The sequence below is a fragment of the Neofelis nebulosa genome, chromosome 8, assembly GCF_028018385.1.
Source record: "Neofelis nebulosa isolate mNeoNeb1 chromosome 8, mNeoNeb1.pri, whole genome shotgun sequence".
In the NCBI taxonomy this organism is placed as follows: Eukaryota; Metazoa; Chordata; class Mammalia; order Carnivora; family Felidae; genus Neofelis; species Neofelis nebulosa.
Genome location: NC_080789.1, coordinates 119,756,156 through 119,774,040, shown reverse-complemented (window position 1 = coordinate 119,774,040; position 17,885 = coordinate 119,756,156). Strand labels below are relative to the sequence as shown.

Here is a 17,885-nt window from a genome sequence, read left to right as displayed (position 1 = left end):
GCTCGTAGGTATATTCTCAGCAGGTAGTTATCGATCATCAACAATTGATCACTCATCTAGGCTCCTTTCCAGGTACTGGAGAAACTGTGGTAAACAAAATACACATAATCCTCATGATCTTAAGAAGTAATGAGTGAACAGGATTTGGAAATCTAGGTTAAGGGTCTACAAATCAAACATTATGGAAGGGAGAAAATGTTGACTTGAGCGGCATGAGATGTCAAGAGATCGTTTTTCCACCAGTTAAACCGTGGAAATAGAAAAGAGCAAGGGTGCCTTGGAGCAAGCAGTAAGAGAATCTGTGCCATCATGAGAACCATGTTATAGCAACGACAAGAAGCAGGTAGCGATCAGAATGTGCCCAGCGGACAGTAAAACCCAAGGTTACATACTTGGGGTTTGTAGAGCACTTTTTGAAATGATGCAAAGGTGTCAAAAAGAACAAAGGAATTTCTCCTATGAAACCAAACCTCCCTCTGAAAGCTGGACAAAGTATTACTAATCTGTTAGATTGGAGAGCTATCGTGACGGTGAGGATTTGCTGAACCAAGATCCAAAAGCGAAGGGGCCCCCAGAGAGCTCAGACTATGGTGCCATATTTACCCTCTCAGGCTCTGCTCATTGTGGAAGACGGAGCTGAGAGGCTGGAAAAGCTGAGCAAAGCGTTTATTGGATTCGTGGGGCGGGGAAAGAAAAAAAGGGAAAAAAACAAATCCGTGGGGGTAAAGTTTAGGGCCCCAAAGGGGACAATCTCTGGTAAATACCCCAAAATTTCCCTGGGACTTTCAATGTAGTTTTAGCTATTAAATTTCAGAGTGAGTCTGTTGACTTCCTTAAAAAAAATCCTGTCAGAATTTGAATTCCATTAATAGATTACTCTGGGGAAGAATTAATGTCTTTATAATAACAAGTTGCCTTTGCTTAGAACATGGAATGTGTTTCTGTTTATTCCGATCATCTTTTATGTCGTGGAGTTCTACAAACTTCCCCTTAGAGATCTTATATATTATTGGTTAAATTAATCTCTAGATATCTATATTTTTGTTGTCATTGTGAATGGTAACCTGGATATAATGAGCTATATAGTTGGATAGGATTGACATAAAGACATAGCATAGTTTATTGTAATTTGATCCTGTATCCAGCGACTTTGCTAAATTTTCTTATTATGTCCATTTCTCTAGGTAGGTGATCAGCTGTAGATGATGACTTTTTTATCCTTTGTCTCTATTTCTCTTTCTTTCCTTGTAATGTTGGCTACGACCTCCAGTACTAAGTGAGACAGGATCAGTGATACAAGGTACTTTGCGATCTTCAAGGGAAGCATCTATTTTTCTCCATTAAATATAAAATTTGCCCTAAAATTTTTAGTAAGTAATGTTTTACCCACTTGTGTAGAATGCCTCATTCCCTGAGGAGGCCAGGTTGAAGAGATAGAACCAATATCAATAATTACACTAATTATCCTCCTCTTTCCTTTCTCATCTTTACTAAAGTGTATTGAATTACTCAAAATTTTCTTATTTAATATTTTCCTTGAGTATTTGAGAACGAATACTTCAGTTCTTGTGCTTTAGAAAAATATAACCAATAGCCTTGAGCAACATAGAAACTACCAAGGTAATCATTGTGAATAATTCCAATCACAAATTCTTTTTTTCTTTCTATGTAGGCTGAGTGTAAAAGTCTCAAAGTTGAATCTTAGGTAGCAAACAGCTGAGCAGTCTTTTTCAAGTTCTAGGCAGTAATTAGTGAACAGCGCTGTTTTGTGATCCAGCCTCAGACTTTACATTCTTGCAGTTCCCATGAAAGGGCTGGTTGACTGGAGTGTATAATCAAAATCACTAAACTCCATTTTTCTCTGACTCATTTTTCCCCTTACAAATTGTCTGTCTTTTTTGGAAGAAATTACATCTACACCTATCATCCGTATCTATAGCCTCACCCACATCTATGACTTGATTTTTTTTAGAGCATTTTAAAAATCTTTATTTATTTGGGGGCAGAAAGAGAAGAAGAGAGAATCCCAAGTAGGCTTCACACTGTCAGTGCAGAGCCCGACGTGGGGCTCGATCTCCCGAACTATGAGATCATGACCTGAGCTGAAAGAGATCATGACCTGAGCCAAAATCAGGAGTTGGACGCTTAACCAACGGAGCCACCCAGGCGCCAGCCACATCTATAATTTTAAAATTTATTCATGAAATTTATAGTTAAGATTTTAAAGATCACGTGAGATTAAAAATCTTTAATTCACAACTTTGTAAAGTACAAGTGATAATCATCTGGTTTTGAAGTTAGATCAGTTGGCAGTTCTATTAGTTTATTGGTGCACTGACGGCACGTGAACTACAGGGAACTGAGGGCCATGTTTGTGTTCGGGAGCTCAGAGCGGAGCGTTAGCTGCGCTATATGGGTTTGGAGCTCGCCTACTTTTGCCTCTCTTTTTCAACAGGTAAGACAAGAACATAGACGTTTATTGCAGAATAAAGCTAATATGTGGAGTCGAGTCAAAGGATCCAACTGTATATACGTATCTCACTTGAGTTTCAAAAAGGATGAAGTACATTTTATGATAAAAGGGGGCTGCTTTATTAAAAGTAAGATAAGGGGGAACAACTCACATTTCATACTTTTTACTGATGATTTACATTCCTATATGTGCCTTAGAAGTACAGACTTTGGAAACTAGACATTTTCTTTATACACTGAATTTACAAGCTTATTTACACTAAGTTTCTACACTACAACATTATACAAAGGCTACAAAAACGGAAGTGTGAAACTGAATGTAACGGCGAGTCTTGCCTGAAGGATGAACGATTGAAAGGTGTCAAATCTCTTTTCTGCCCTGAAACACGCCTCCTCTTGCTTCTGGTTTATTAACAGAGAACAGACATTTCAACAATTTGAGATAAATGCAAATAGTCCAGAGTAATAAGTACATATGTTCATCTTCCCATAAAGCTCCGTTGGGAAGCTTTCTTGGATAACTCAGAAGAGATCACCAAGCTGTTGAAGTGAAAGGGGCTGAAGGGCCTGAACACAAACCCAGCTCACCCTCCTGCGTAACTCTCTGTTATGACACCTAGTGGCCGGTAGCCGTAACTGTACCACATACATTTGTAAAACAATGTTCCGTTTAATTGTTTTATATGGAAAAAGTTTATAGGGGGCTGCAAAATCATAATTTAATCACCCGAGACCAGAGCAGAAAGCCCGTTGTCTTGTATCATTGGTTTGAAAGCTACATTCCTTAGAATTCTTGGATAGGGTGTGCAAAAGGGGATGGACGAAGTAATCAAATCCTTGGTAAGGTCCATTACTACATACTATCCATTGTAGAGCCTAATGAAAGAAGTGAGCAATGGTTCCCTTATCTGAACCATCTGATAAGAGAAAGGAAACAAAAATTCCACTGAAATCAAGCCTCTTCGTCTGGAAAGTCAAGAGGCAAGTGTGCTGAAGTCTTGTCTCGTAGATGGGGGTAGGGGGCCTGATTTCAGCCTTTCACATTTTGCCTTCTTCGTATCTCCTTGCTCAAGAACTAAATGCTCTTATCTGTTATAGAAAGATGATGTACAGTGATAACTGAACATTTCTATATCCTCAGGAATACTCACTTTGTAAACACATTTATACTCATTATGGGCTGAATAAAGTTCTGGAGAAAATAAAATGGGGGGAATCAAACTTTCAGTTAGGCACCAATTTACTATCCTCTTCCACTCTGCCCAGGGAAAATGATGCTCTGACCTAGGCGGCTTCAGATTCAGGACAATCAGAGTAATATTCACAGTATCATTTGGCTTTTTTTTTTTTTTTACCATGCCATATTTAACCGATTTTTCTCTTGTCTCACACTTAGTCTAAAATATTTTGACGACAGCAAATAGCTCTGTAATGGGCATCTTTGCCCATCCACCTTTCTATCTTATACTGATAGTTTGTTTTAAATATTGTAATGTGGGGCCCCTGGGTGGCTCAGTTGGTTGAGCGTCCCACTCTTGATTGCAGCTCAGGTCATGATCTCATGGTTCTTAGGTTCAAGCCCCCATTGGACTCCATGCTGGCAGTGTGGGCATGCTTGGGATTTTCTCTCGCTCCCTCTCTCTCTCTGTCCCTCCCTTGCTCATGCTCTCTCAAAATAAATAAATACACTTAAAATATAATAAATATTGTAATGAAATATTTAAGACATACGAAAGAGCACAAATCGTAATTTACAAATACTTGTGTACCCACCACTCAGCTTGAGAATTCTTTACTGATACAATTGGGACCCCTCTTGCATACTTCTCAACCCTGTCCCCATTCCTGTCTCAGTGGCGACCTCCTCCCATTCGTGTGTATCATTCCTCTGCATTCTTTTATACTCTAAGGCACATATAGATTAACCACTTAATATTATTTTCTCAGTATAGTTTTATACCATGTACAGGTATCTGTGCGCTATAAGGAAAAGTTGACATCACAAATATCATGGCGGCTTTCAACCCCTCCATGAGGTAGGGGCCTCATCTGTTTTGTTCCCTGCCTCAGCCTCATTGCCTAGACCAGGGCTTGGCTCATATCTCTTGGCAAAATAAATGTCAATGAACACTTGCCGCATGAAGCCACACATTTCAGTGTAAATAGAAGAAAATGCTAGCTAGTGTTGACAGAAGAAGAGACAACGAATTCAGACGAATTGGGCCTGTTTCACCATTTTGCCTAGGGCAGACTTGTGTAAGTTCTGTGGGGCTGGAAGCGATAAAAAGCTGTTACCAATACCTGGTTGTCCCAAGTGAGTGGGCGTCTAATGCAGGCAACCCTTTTATCTGCCGGGGCCTCTCTGCTTCCTGAAGGCGGGGTGCCCCGGGAGCCTGGGAAACAAACCTGTCTGTACAAGGAGAAGCCGAGGCACCCGAACGCTGTTGAGTGCAATCCAAAGCGATACCAAGAAGAGAACCTAGGATGATTCAGAGTCTAAAACTGCGTTGTGCAAATAGACTGGGTGCCCGGCTCCCGGGTGATTTGGCTGCCCTGGAAAAGGGTCTGGGTAAGGAATGCCGGTCCCCGTTCCCTACACATGCTCCAACAAGGAGCCCAAGTACACCTCAGCCAGAAATTGGTCAAGTCTGCTCTAATTTCTCAAATAGATCATCAGCAGAAACAAGTGAGGTCTAGTGAGGAAAACTAACACCTCAAAGCACTCAGTGAAGAAACGTTACGCCCTCCCCGTGCATTCGCCACACGTGCACACTCACCACACCAAAAAAGGCGTTTTCCCGAAAGCCATTTTTCCAGTTTTTGTGGTCTTAAGTCATAAAGCTTGAACAGTGGTTGGGTCTGAACTGACTGGCAGGGAGTTCATTCCCTTGGCAGAGTAAACAGCATCCCAGCGGTGCCTAGGACATAAGGGAATGAGGATGTCAAACCCTCCTGAGACAAGAGAGTCTCTCGGGACCCCGTGGGCTGGCTGCACGGATGCAAAACTCTTTGAGCTCAGGAATGTCCGTGTTACCTGGGGAGCCACCTCCAGCCACCTGCTCTGTCTCTATGCTCTGTGGCCACCAAGTGGCATGGGAAGCCCGCAGGTGCCGGAAATGTGCCGGAGCCCCTGAGCTCTGAAATACACCCTTGTTTGTAGCTGTGTGGCTGCCTGCTGCCACACGTGTCCAGATGAAGGAAATAAGCCAGCACCGAGGGCGACTTCCGGGCTCCTCACTGTGCACCCTACCTGCAACCCTCACCTTCCTTTGCTTCCTCCATACTCGGGCTCTGCAATGAGAAGGAGCAGGGCAGCAGACAGCAAGGTAGAACCCTCCCGGCAGGAATTGGTTCTCTGTTCCTCTTTCCCTTCCTCTCTGCTGAGGAAGCTTCCTCAGGCTGAGATTAGTTTCTATTTTCTAGTTTCACAGAGGGAAGAGACGAAAAAGGTTTAACGTTATACGAGCTTTGGGAGAACTTCCTTGGGATAGTACGACCAGAATGGCTGCTCTTGTCCCAAGTCCTGGCTATAGCTAAGAAGAGAATCACACACAAAGGTAAAAATCTAAAGTTTCTCCTCAGATTCTCCAACAACCCCTTTCTTCTCCTCTTTCCTACCTGTGGGCTTCCCTTCTCTCCACACCCAGGTACCAGTGACTTCTGACTGCCAGCACCTCTGTCTACACACTCTTCTCTCCCTTCCTTCCTGTCTCTGCATATGAGAAAGTTGGTACAAGGCATAGGTAAGTGAATTCACACCACTGGATTATAAACTAGCTCTTCACGGTGATGTTTCCAGTATCTACAGAGTAACATCTGGCATACGGTAGCCGCTCAACAAATATCTGCTGAGTGCAAGACAGAAAAAGTGTGAATTTCTGAGGGGTTTTTCTACTCTTCAGGGTATTCACATAGAGGAATAACATAACTACCACCAGTTACTTGCAGCTTAGAAGTCACTTTTACACATTCAAAGGACAGGATCTGTGCATTTCCAACAGCTCCGTGGTCTAGTTGATGTGTTATTGTACAGAAGAAACCTCACAAACGACACCATTTGGGAAACTTTTTCCCGGCTTACACATGAATCTAATCCTGCATACCCAATCATTCTCTCTTGCAAATAAGCCCTTTTGCTCTTTCTTCACATTCCCACTGAAGTTCTTCATGAAGGACAAGAAAAAGTAGGCCTTTCTTTTTCTCTTCTTTTCTTTTCTTTTCCTTTCTTTTCCATTCTTTTCTTTTCTTTTCTTTCTTTCTTTTCTTTCTTTCTTTCTTTCTTTCTTTCTTTCTTTCTTTCTTTCTTTCTCAATAGACTGTTCTGGAATGTTTGGGGAAAATCTTGGCTTTACACAGCCACTCCCTGTCTGGGAAGTCTCAGGCCAGCCTCTTGCAATTTCTTTCCTCCTATTTTTCCGCTTCGTGTGTCCCTCCTGAGCATGATGTCCTGTTTCCTGAGGCAGGAACCTGTCTGCGGGCAAGGTTGGAGAGTTGATGGCACTCTGGAGCCAGCTTTGTGGCAGCTGGTGACACAGTGGGCCTGACCTCATCTATTACTAATTGTTGAAACTTGTGTATGAAGGAACATGTTAGTAACAGCACTCACCTCCATCAGGCCACTCTCAGGCCTGAGCAGAGAAGACAGGCAGTGACTCACATCATGGCGAGAGAGAGCCCAGTCACCTCTGGGCTACATGAAAATGACATGAAAGGAGGAATCCGGAGAGGAAGCCCCCTCCTCACCCCTCCCAGCTCCCCACCGTCTGCACACTCCCCCCCACCCTGGTCTTCCCTATAGCCTACCTCCTTGAAGCCAGCTCCCCTCTTCCCACCTCATCATGTAGTTCCAGCCACACGGGAGACGTGTGCTTCTCTATACGTAATCTGCTTCTCACCTCTCTGCGCTTTTGCGCCTCATTCCGTCTGCCTCTAATGCTCTTCCTTCGAGTCTGTATTGGTTTCGTCTCAGTCTTGCCTCAAAGCCCAATTCAAATGTTTTCTGACCTTTGCAACTTCCCCTATGGACCAGGAAGCCTAGTCTGAAAGGCAGTGTGACCGAAATGAGAACATACAAACCAAGATCAACCCGTCTGCAGTTGCTTGGGAGAATCATTTAATGTTTTTCAATAAAGAAACTCCTGCTTCTAATTGCCCTGGATCTTTCTATACAAAGTTATTTGCGTTAGGAACAGCTTGGTTGAAAATCAGGGCTTGCAGTTAAGGGCACCTGCTCTTGAATTTCAGATGGAGGTGTTGATTCACCAGGCAAGGTGGCATCACAGACAGAAACTCTGGTTTGGGCAGTGTGGGAAGGATGAGATGGAGGCAGAGAATGGGTAGAGATTCTTGGAATAGTTCAGGCAGGAGGTCAGAGAGGCGAGGCTAGGCTGCCACCATGAGAATAGAAATAGAAGTTGTGGCCAACGTCGCTGTTCCCAACCTCTCCTGAGATTACATATAACTCTTGAAAGAGAAGTCTGAATTGTGCCAGGAAAAAGAGAGGGTGTCCAAAAGGATGGAATCCGAAATCAAGAAGGGATTTTCTATCACTGAGGCTGTCACTGTGTTTGAAAGTATTATGCGCTCAGCTTGTGTTTAGACTCCCTTAAGCAAGATTCAGTTTGTTGAATGCAAAACGCTGTCCGTGTATTGCCTGTGTTTCATGGCGTTGGTGATTATCTCAAGGCATCCAAAGAAGCCTAGAGCCCGCTTATCTCCCAGAGTTATTTAATCTGGTCTTACCAGGCCCGCACCTAACAAAAATGACGGGTTGTATTTCTAAATAAGAATTTGTATCTACAAATGTTGTGATTGCTTTTTTGGAAAACAGTCATAATGTTTGTTGTAGAAAACAGACTATCCATATAAAGATATGTATAAAATACAACATACCAAGATTACCTATAAATTCACAACCCAAAAGTAATTTACTAGGAACATTTTACTGTCCCTTTCAGTGTTGTCTTACTGTTTATATGTGTGTGTTTTATTTTTTCTTTTGTGTATAAGCATTTTTCATCTTCAAATAAACATCTTTGAATGCTGACTCTCTTTGCCTAGGGTTGGGAGGTGACGAGGGGATAACAAACTCCACAGGAAAACTGCACTCCACTCTCCAAGTAGCCCCCCACATCTCAAATACCCCAACTGCTCATCTCTGTCTTCTTAGTCCTGGAGGAAATTTGACCCCTAGGCCTGCTTCCTGTTTCCTGCCCTTCCTGCCTCTCAGTCCCAGCCCCCAGTCCCCAATCTAGGGGCTTCTTAAGGAAGAAAGCAGGCTTGATGGGCACATGTTACTGAACTCAGTGTTCTTAGAATTGATTCCCTGTAGAGACCTGAAGTCTTTCCAGACAACCTTTGACCCTCCTGTGAGGAGATGAATTCTCTGTGACTCCTGGAGATTCTCCAGCAGTCTCCTTCTCTGGAGTCATAAGGGTGTCTGTAAATGGAAGCTCATGGACTCAAGAGTTGTAAGGCCCATGCATAGGTCATCGTGTCCAATCTCCCATCCAGTATAGGAACCCCCTCCCTAGCATTCCTGCTGGGTAGCCCCCAACCTCAGCCAAACATTACTAGGAATAAAGAAATGAGGGCTGTTCATGTTGCTGTAAGACACCTCAAAGGCTGGACAATTCTGGTTTTATTTTCAGCGAAAATCTGATGTGAAATGATGGAAAATTTATTTACTTTGTTGATATTTTCGCCCTCAGAGATCATTCTAGTTTAAGCTGCTCTGAAAGACACTAGTCTTTTAGGAATGGGGAAGATCCATGGTCCTCCTGAAAGTATACACAAAATCATGTGAGTATGTGCAGATGTGCTCCCTCATTTGCGAGGGAGGGTTGGGGCCTGAGCTGTTAGGAGATTCTGTAAGCCTAGGAATCCCACATGGTTCCTGAAGTGCTGCATTGATTGAGTTGAGGGCATCACACACAAAAGGAATACATACCAGATCTCCTTCAGATCTTGCTCAGAAAGAGGCACACTGCCATCCTGCCTGTCAGCTTGTCCCGGGGGGTGCCAGGGCTTTGTCTTTAGCCCAGAATAAGTCCCCTTCTCCCAAGCAACGCCCAGCAAATGTGCCATCTGTCTCCAGGCCAGCCACGTGGAAACATGACGCCATCCGGAGCCTTTGTTTCAGATACTGCTCTCTTTCTCAGTGTCAGCCTGTCTGTGCCTTGACTTCTCCACGTCAGCACCGCCCAACTGTGGAAAAGGCATGAGGGATAATGGCTGTGTTTATGGAGCCAGAGCGTGTCACGAGGCTTTTCAGACAAAGGGGTGCAGAGGCTCACACATTCCTAACTCATCATCTGCACACCCATTCAGGAAAAGGAAATGACTGGGGCCACTTCACTCCACGTGTCTCCACTCGTCCTTGCGGCAACTGCCTCAAACACACACACACACACACCCACACAAAGGGACACTTTTCTCTCCTGTTTTTACTAGTAAGCTCTCATCTGGCGGTTACGTCGTCTCTGTGTTGATTTGCTTTAAAATATATCTGTCCAATCTGCGTAGTGAGGAGGCACCTGAAGTGTCCTAGTCAGGCACGGATTAACCCAACTAAATGGGTTAGTTACCATTTGAAAAACCCTAATGAGGGATCAACACTTCTGAGGGAGTTACTTAGCACTTCAAATCCTACCACTGAAATCTATGTTAATTAGCAGAGGGGACGTTAGGTGCAAAATGATCACTGGAGGAATGGGAGGTATTCAAGTCCTGCCAATTGGTAACACCACGTCTCAAATAAAATAAAAGATGAACTAAAGCCTTCACATATAAATATACTCAAGTTTTTCTTGTCCTCGGTAGGATCTTTCAAGAGTTTATCATAGCTGTGGAATTAAATTGAAAATATTTAACTTAGCGATTCCGCATTGCTCAGCTGTAGACTCCTTATACACAACAGCCACGCTCCCTGCCGCACATGCTGGTTTTGGGTCAGATACACAGTCCCACCTCCGGGCTCACACAGGTCAGACTATTACCCCTTTTAAGACCTGCTCATATGCTGTTTTCTTGGCCAGAAACACTCTCCTGGATAGAGCTTTCCTATTTGCTGTATACCTTGCTTAAGGCACTGACCAGTTCTAAGCCTTCATTGCCTCATCTATGAAATGAGAAAAAAAAAAAATCATTCTCTACTATATTACTAAAGACTAATGAGATTATGTTTGTAAAGGGTTCAGCTCAGTGCCTGGCACATGGTAAATGGGATCACTGTTTTCATTATTAGCCACTTAGGTAACTCCAATTTGGTCACCAAAACTTCTTTCAAGTGTCTTCTTTTCTAGAGGGTTTCTCTGGTCACCCTCCCACACCCAAACCCAGATAACATGTTCCTGCTCTAAGCTCTCACAAAGTCTAGCCAACCTCTATGTAAGTGTATACCACACTCTATAGTAAATTTTCTTTTTGTGTGTTTATCTCTTCCTAAAAACCATAAGCTTCTTGAAGGCAGGAGCTATATCTTAAAAAAAAAAAAAGTTCCCCAGTGCCTAATATATAATAGATACTCAATAAATATTGAATAAATTAATGAACAAATGCATGAACTAGTTAGGAATGTATGGCTCCCTAAAGAAACACTTGGGAGAAGGCTTTGAGAATAACCATCCAATGGTAGAATGGTAACCTGGAAAAGGAGTCAAGGAAGTTGATTTGGAAATTACAGATAGAATTCAGTGTAATATATGGAAGCACTTCTATGACTGTCCAAAAATTGGTATTTCCTTCCCCAAATTTATTTCGACAGAAACTAGAAAGATTGATTGGATTTACCCATGGCATAAGAGATTGGTCTATAAAAGGCTGTTTAACATTTTGTGACATTCTGTGACGGTTCCATATGAGTAAAAAAGTTTTATGAAACATTCTGAAATAAATATTCATGCTTTATTGTATATTGATTATCTATCTTAATAAACTTAACTCTTCTCCTAAGTATACTTTTTAGTTTTCAAATGATCTGTTTACCTTTTTGATCAAAAAGATTTGTTTACCTTTTTATTACATATATATATATATATATATATATGTATATATATATATATATATATATATATATATATATATATACCTATCCTATATGTAGCTAATATCAAAGATAGTTTTACTGATAATATATTTCGTGAGACTTTTGCTTGGCTGTTGGAGGCAGGGCTGTAAATTATTGGCATCAAATTGTTGAATTTTAGGTCCACTTACTGAAAGCACAGGGATGGCTGAGGAGGCCATTTTGACTTTAAAACCAGAATGATTTTATGTTATTATTTTTATTAAATTTTTTTTTAATGTTTTAGTTCTTTAATTTGAAGGAGGAAAAGAGGGAAAGCATGAGTGGTGGAGAGAAAGAATCCCAAGCAGGCTCCGTCCTTTCAGCATGGAGGCCGACTTGGGCCTGATCCCATGAACTGAGAGACTATGACCCCCTCTGCGACCAAGAGCCGGATGCTCAAACAACTGAGCCACCCAGGTGCCCCAAAACCAGAATGATTTTAAACCAACAATGGTTTTAAAATAAAAAAATCAGGTAAATCTTGAGTTGACCCAAACCTCTAACTTCATAGTGTGTCAGTGGATGCTGAAAAATTTTGAAAACCTCCAGAGAAGAGTCAAACCCAGAATAAATCCAAGTCCCCAGCTACTTTTTCCAATTTATGGCAGACAATTAAGCATTGGTTGAGGAATATTTCAAGTTAGAACTTGTGTACAAATTTCATGTAACCAGGAAGTTGCCATGTTACCTCTGGGGCAAGTCTCTTTAATCACTGAGGAACACAGGAGGGGGCTTTCCATTAAGCAGATATTGTGTGACTGGGTAGAATAAAAATAGACCTAATCCACTCGTCAAGAATGATCTTGTCATTTTTATTAGTCATTAGCACTGGATTAAACATTTAGCAATTTTTTCTGAAGCTTCTTTGGAGAAACAGAAAGACCGGGAAGGAAACTTAGGAAAGAACCAGATCCCTCCATGTCTTTGTATCCTAAATGCATTTTTTTCTTTATTATTTTTTGGATTTTTCTCTGCATCAATTGGGTAAGCAGCTAGGATAGGTTGAAATCTATGCCTTAAGACTAAGTTGTCTCTTTTCAACACCACGTAGAATAAAGACCAAAATAAGCAGCGAAAATCTGATACTTCCAGTAAAATTGGTTTGATTAGATTTGGGAATTATCCAGTTTGGCTCCCTCTCTTAGTCAAATAAACATAACATTAGTTACATCTTGACTCCACCTGTGGCCATGTAGACAGAGTTTATTAACATTCATCTCTAAGAATTTTCCTTGGCTTTAACAAAATATAAGTATGCTATTGTTCTTCATGATGAATGGGACAAGCGGTCACACCTTGTGAATAACATTAGGAAAATGAAAATTCCTGGCAAAGCCTGTGAACAGATAAGAAGCCTCAAAGCCACCAACCAAAACAAGCCATTATGGTATTTCTGCAGGTATTTCATTATTTGAAAATATGCACCATATGGTCCTTAGGACAGGCTACAATGAACTGCTAAATTTCTTTTTTTTTTTTTTTTTTTTTTTATTTATTTTTGGGACAGAGAGAGACAGAGCATGAACGGGGGAGGGGCAGAGAGAGAGGGAGACACAGAATCGGAAACAGGCTCCAGGCTCCGAGCCATCAGCCCAGAGCCCGACGCGGGGCTCGAACTCACGGACCGCGAGATCGTGACCTGGCTGAAGTCGGACGCTTAACCGACTGCGCCACCCAGGCGCCCCTCTTTTTTTTTTTTTTAAGTTTGTTTATTTATTTATTTAGAGAGTGTGCATGAGCGGGGGAGGGGCCGAGAGAGAGAGAGAGAGAGAGAGAGAGGGAAAGAGAGGATCCCAAGCAGGCTCTGTGCTGTCAGCATGGAGCCCGGCCTGGAGCTTGAACTCACAAACTGTGAGATCATAACCTGAGCCAAAATCAAGTCTGAGGCTTAACCAACTGAGCCACCCAGGTGCCTCTCTGCTAAATTTTTTAAAAGATCTCATGTTGTATAAAGTTGATAAGAGATAACATTCTCAATCTCATTATACAGAGATTCCTTGTTGTTTTTTTTTTTCTTTCCTCGTATGACATGTCAAGAATAAGGTAAAATGACATCAAGCATCTCAACAGCTGGATGGTGCAATTAGTCTTATAAGGGTGCCTCACTCACACCCATGCGTCATTATGATCTTTTAATGGAATAATTTTAAGGAATGCTAAGAGAATATTAAGCTCACAATATTTTTTTAAAGTTTATTTATTTTTGAGAGAAAGAAAGTGAGGGAGGGGCAGAGAGAGGGGGGACAGAGGATCCAAAGCAGGCTCTGTGCTGTCAGCACAGAGGCAGACATGGAACTCGAACCCACAAACTGAGACATCATGACCTGAGCCCAAGTCCAATGCTTAAGTGACTGAGCAACCCAGGCACCCCAAATTTACAATATTTTTAAGCAGGGGAATAGCATGGACTTAAAAAATAAAACAAAACAACACAATAGTATTGTATGTTTATGTATTTGTATTTATATTTTTGTGTACGTATTTGTATGTTTGGCATTGGATAGACTTAGAATTTTATTTCTTATTTAGAAGATTCCTTATTTATAAAGAAGGGGGAGGAAGAGAATCCCAATAGTCAAAGTCTGGCTGAAAATTTATCTCAAAATCCCATAATTCTGTATAAGAAACAATGCTATGCCTTTGAATTTGTAACAACTTTCCTGGAGGTAATGCTCAAGAAGCTAGAATTTTCTTAGATTAAGCAACCCTGAGAAGTCTAAAATATTCGCAGCTTGTGAGAAAGTCATGTATCTGAATTGCTTACCACTTCTCCTAAATGCTGAAATCAAAATAGCCTTGAGCTTTAAGAAGATATTCTACATAATATAACATTTTGGGAGCAATACATCAGTGTATCTTTAAGCAGAGACTTCTCCAAAATGAACCAGCTGCATGTGGCCACCATATTCTATTCGCAATAATCGCGCCTCGGATAAAATTCATTGGCTCCCATACTGCCACTGCGCAAAGCTGGCCACCATATTCTATAGGGCATGAAGTTAATGTTTTTCCCATTCAGGACACTAGAATAGTGATCATACATGCCATGGAGGTCCTCCCAGTTTATTTACTGTTTCTCAAAAGTATGTTAACTTGAATACTAAATAAGGAACTTCGCCCACCTGTCAAGAAACACTTCACTCTGTGGTGGCTCTTTCTGTTCTACTACCAATATCCGCTATGGCAGTAGTAGTACTCTCTTTACTTTCAATTTTTTTCTTAAATATGTTTATCTATATTGATGTAGTGTCATAAAATATAAAGGGAAACCTCAGCAATTTCTTTCGGTGGAACAATTTCCCCTCTGAAACCGGAAACACTCGTCAAGCTAAGGAACGTATAAGTCCAAATGTCTCTCTGTAATTGGAGAAAACCATGATGGTCTCCAAAGTTACCTGTGTGGTTATATGCTTTAAATAGGGTTGGGAAAGAAGAAGTTAGAATAGGGAATCTTTGAGAATGGCATGCGGACCTCCATTGATTCCGGTAATTGGGTGTGTCCAAACAAGCTACTGTTCCAAATAAGACACAATACATATGAAGCTACCTATAGAAGGGCAATATTCAGTGCATGCTACGATATTTTTAGCCCCAAGTATCTAAAGTCTCTTTTAGTCCTGCTGGGTAAAAAAGCAAAAGGAATATGGAGAAAAATGGTTACAGGTTTGAGGCTACAAAATGGTGGTTGGGGCGAGGTTTAAAAGTGTGTGTGTGTGTGTGTGTGTGTGTATGTAACTCTTTCTTACAGTGGTATTCACAGTGATTACTTTAAGAGCAAAGCAATTTTGGGGGCACCTGGGTGGCTCAGCGGTTAAGCCTCCAACTTTGGCTTGGGTCGTGATCTCACAGTTCATGGGTTGGAGCCCCACATCGGGCTCTGTGCTGACAGCTAAGAGACTGGAGCCTGCTTCGGAGTCTGTGTCTCTCTTTTTCTCTGCCCCTCTCCTGCTAGTGCGCTTTCTCTCTCTCTCAAAAATAGAAAAATGTTAAAGTTTTTGTTTAATTAAAAAAAAGAGCAAAGTAATTTTTTTCATTTTAATGAAAGAATTGGGGATATTTACTTTTTAAAATGTCAATTTCTGAAGATGGTAAAGAGCATGTAGCAAGGGCCAGATGGATGTTTTCAATAGGAAAGATCTGTCCAGTGGCAGAGGTATTACACTCTCCCTCGGGGGTATAGGGATGTGAAGGGAAAAGTGAGAACCAATGAGTAGACATTATCATAATGGAGAATATTTTAGCTCAAAATGTGGGAAAACTTTCTACCAAGTCAAGCTGCCTGACTGAACTCGATTGAACTGAATGGTTACTTTTTAAGGACACTGTGAAGAGAATTTATGCATCAAGTGGGGATGACATCTAAGGTTTCTTCCAACTATGACGTTGGAGGTTTCTATTATTCTAAATCTAAATGATATTTGCTCTCTGCTGAATTTCCCTCTGAACTAATTTGTTTCAGAACCTAGACCAGAGACCAATTACATGGCTACTACAAAAGTGGCTTCCTAGAAGACTGACTTTTTCTTCTGCATATCCTAAAGCCTTGAGTACACTCAGATGACTAGTATACTTCAAACTGGATGCGATGTAGCCAAAAGGTTCTCTGAATGACTCAAGGGAGACAAAATATATTTTCAGTCTGGGAATGTCAATAACATTACATTTGAATGTGTATTCAAAAGGGAAAACTAACGATGAGAAAGAGGTATGTGTAAACTCAAGTCTTATATTGTTTCATTCACCAGTAGAACTCAGGCAAGTGACAGATGACCATGAGATGATAAGAAGAACAGAATTTTACTCTGACAATCACTAATATTCTTGGGGTGTCTATTATTTCATAATTTTGTCTCATTCTTTCTTCATAAGAATTTTATGAAATGGGTGCCATGATTAGCCTCATTTCTTAAGCACAGAGGTATTAATTACTACCCAAGTATGAACAATCAGTAAGTGGCATAGCTGGAACGCAAACCCTGATCTGTCTACTTCTCTTCCCACAGCCTTAACCACTCTGCTCGGAGGAGACTGGAGCCTTCCAAATATTTTGGATGGCCGTTGCCCAGGTGGCCCTGAATCAGGCTGTCTGCTGAGAATCTTTGACTAAGAACTTGAAAAGACAGTCCCAATCCTGGATCACACAAACTCCTAATTATTTAGAACTTTGGAAGCAGTGGCTATCACGTACGTATAAACAATAATACCTAAGGAGGGGATGAAGAAGTGAGGAATTTGTGATTATTTCAATTGCATAAGAGACATTTGAGGGAGTAGACTAATATTTCACAATAGACAAAGGTATACTTTTCATTCAAGTTTGGTACTAACGATGTTCTCTATTTTTTCTGGAAACAAAATAAGAGACAATTTTGAGAGAAATGGTCTAGGTTCAATATGAAGAATAAATTCCTGGAAGAGAAAATGACAAAGCTTAGGAACAGATTACCAAATAAAGTTATGACTTAAAAAAAAAAAATTACTCACCTCTGTGGATTAAGTTGTATTTTTACTACAGGCATGACTCTATGATACTCAAAAACATTCAGTAGGGAAAAAAAGTTAGTTAAATTGTTTACTAGCATGTAGTTTTAAAATGGAAAAGAATTTTTTTTTTTTGCTTTTGAACTATTCGAAGAGAAAATTAGGATCTACCTCACTTTTTCCAAATGTCTGTGTGGTGACATCAATGGCACTTTGCAAAGCAATGTGTATTCAAATTTTAGGTTTTTTCACTTCTGTTGACTAACTTCTGAGTTGGAAGACGAAGCAGAGGTCATCTGAGTTGAGTCTCCTGCTGCCCCTTCCTGCTTTTGGCTTAAGGATCCTGCTTCTCAGACTAAAAAGTACAGTTCTCTCCAGTCCATGTGCTAAGCTTATGTGAGTAAGGATTAGCAATGAGCCTGGCTCTGACAGCAACACAGATAAATCAACATTTAAACCTTTGGAAAGCCATTAAATATGTGATGCTCCCTTGTTGATTAAAATGGTTCCTTCATTCCAGGATGGATAAAATACTAAGTACCACTTCCTGACATGAAATTTGGGGGTCATCCAATCCCTTGGATAAGCTGACAAATCTGCTCCCCCGGGAGCTTGGGGAACTTTGTGAGAACCCAGAAAGCCAGATCTACAAGAGATCTCCAGCTTGTGGTAGTAGTTCCGGGGCTTTACCTGATGGGCTCTCTGAGTCAAGTCTTTGTTTCTTCCCCCATAAAACGGGGACCATGACACTATACATATGAAAACACTTGATAACCTACAAAGTACCATAGACGTGCTTGGTTAGGTGTTGGTATAATTATTGGATTTCCCATTGATGTGGCATCACTTTACAATTCTGATCAAC

The 17,885-nt window shown here is 41.2% G+C and overlaps 1 long non-coding RNA gene across 1 annotated transcript; it reads left to right on the top strand.

The window, feature by feature from the left end:
* The first annotated feature begins 5,688 nt into the window (after positions 1–5,688).
* On the top strand, positions 5,689–17,551 carry LOC131483487 (uncharacterized). The gene is made up of 4 exons (XR_009247718.1): positions 5,689–5,798; positions 5,896–6,029; positions 16,543–16,723; positions 17,263–17,551. It is a non-coding gene; the product is annotated as an uncharacterized LOC131483487 (long non-coding RNA).
* The last annotated feature ends 334 nt before the right edge of the window (positions 17,552–17,885 follow it).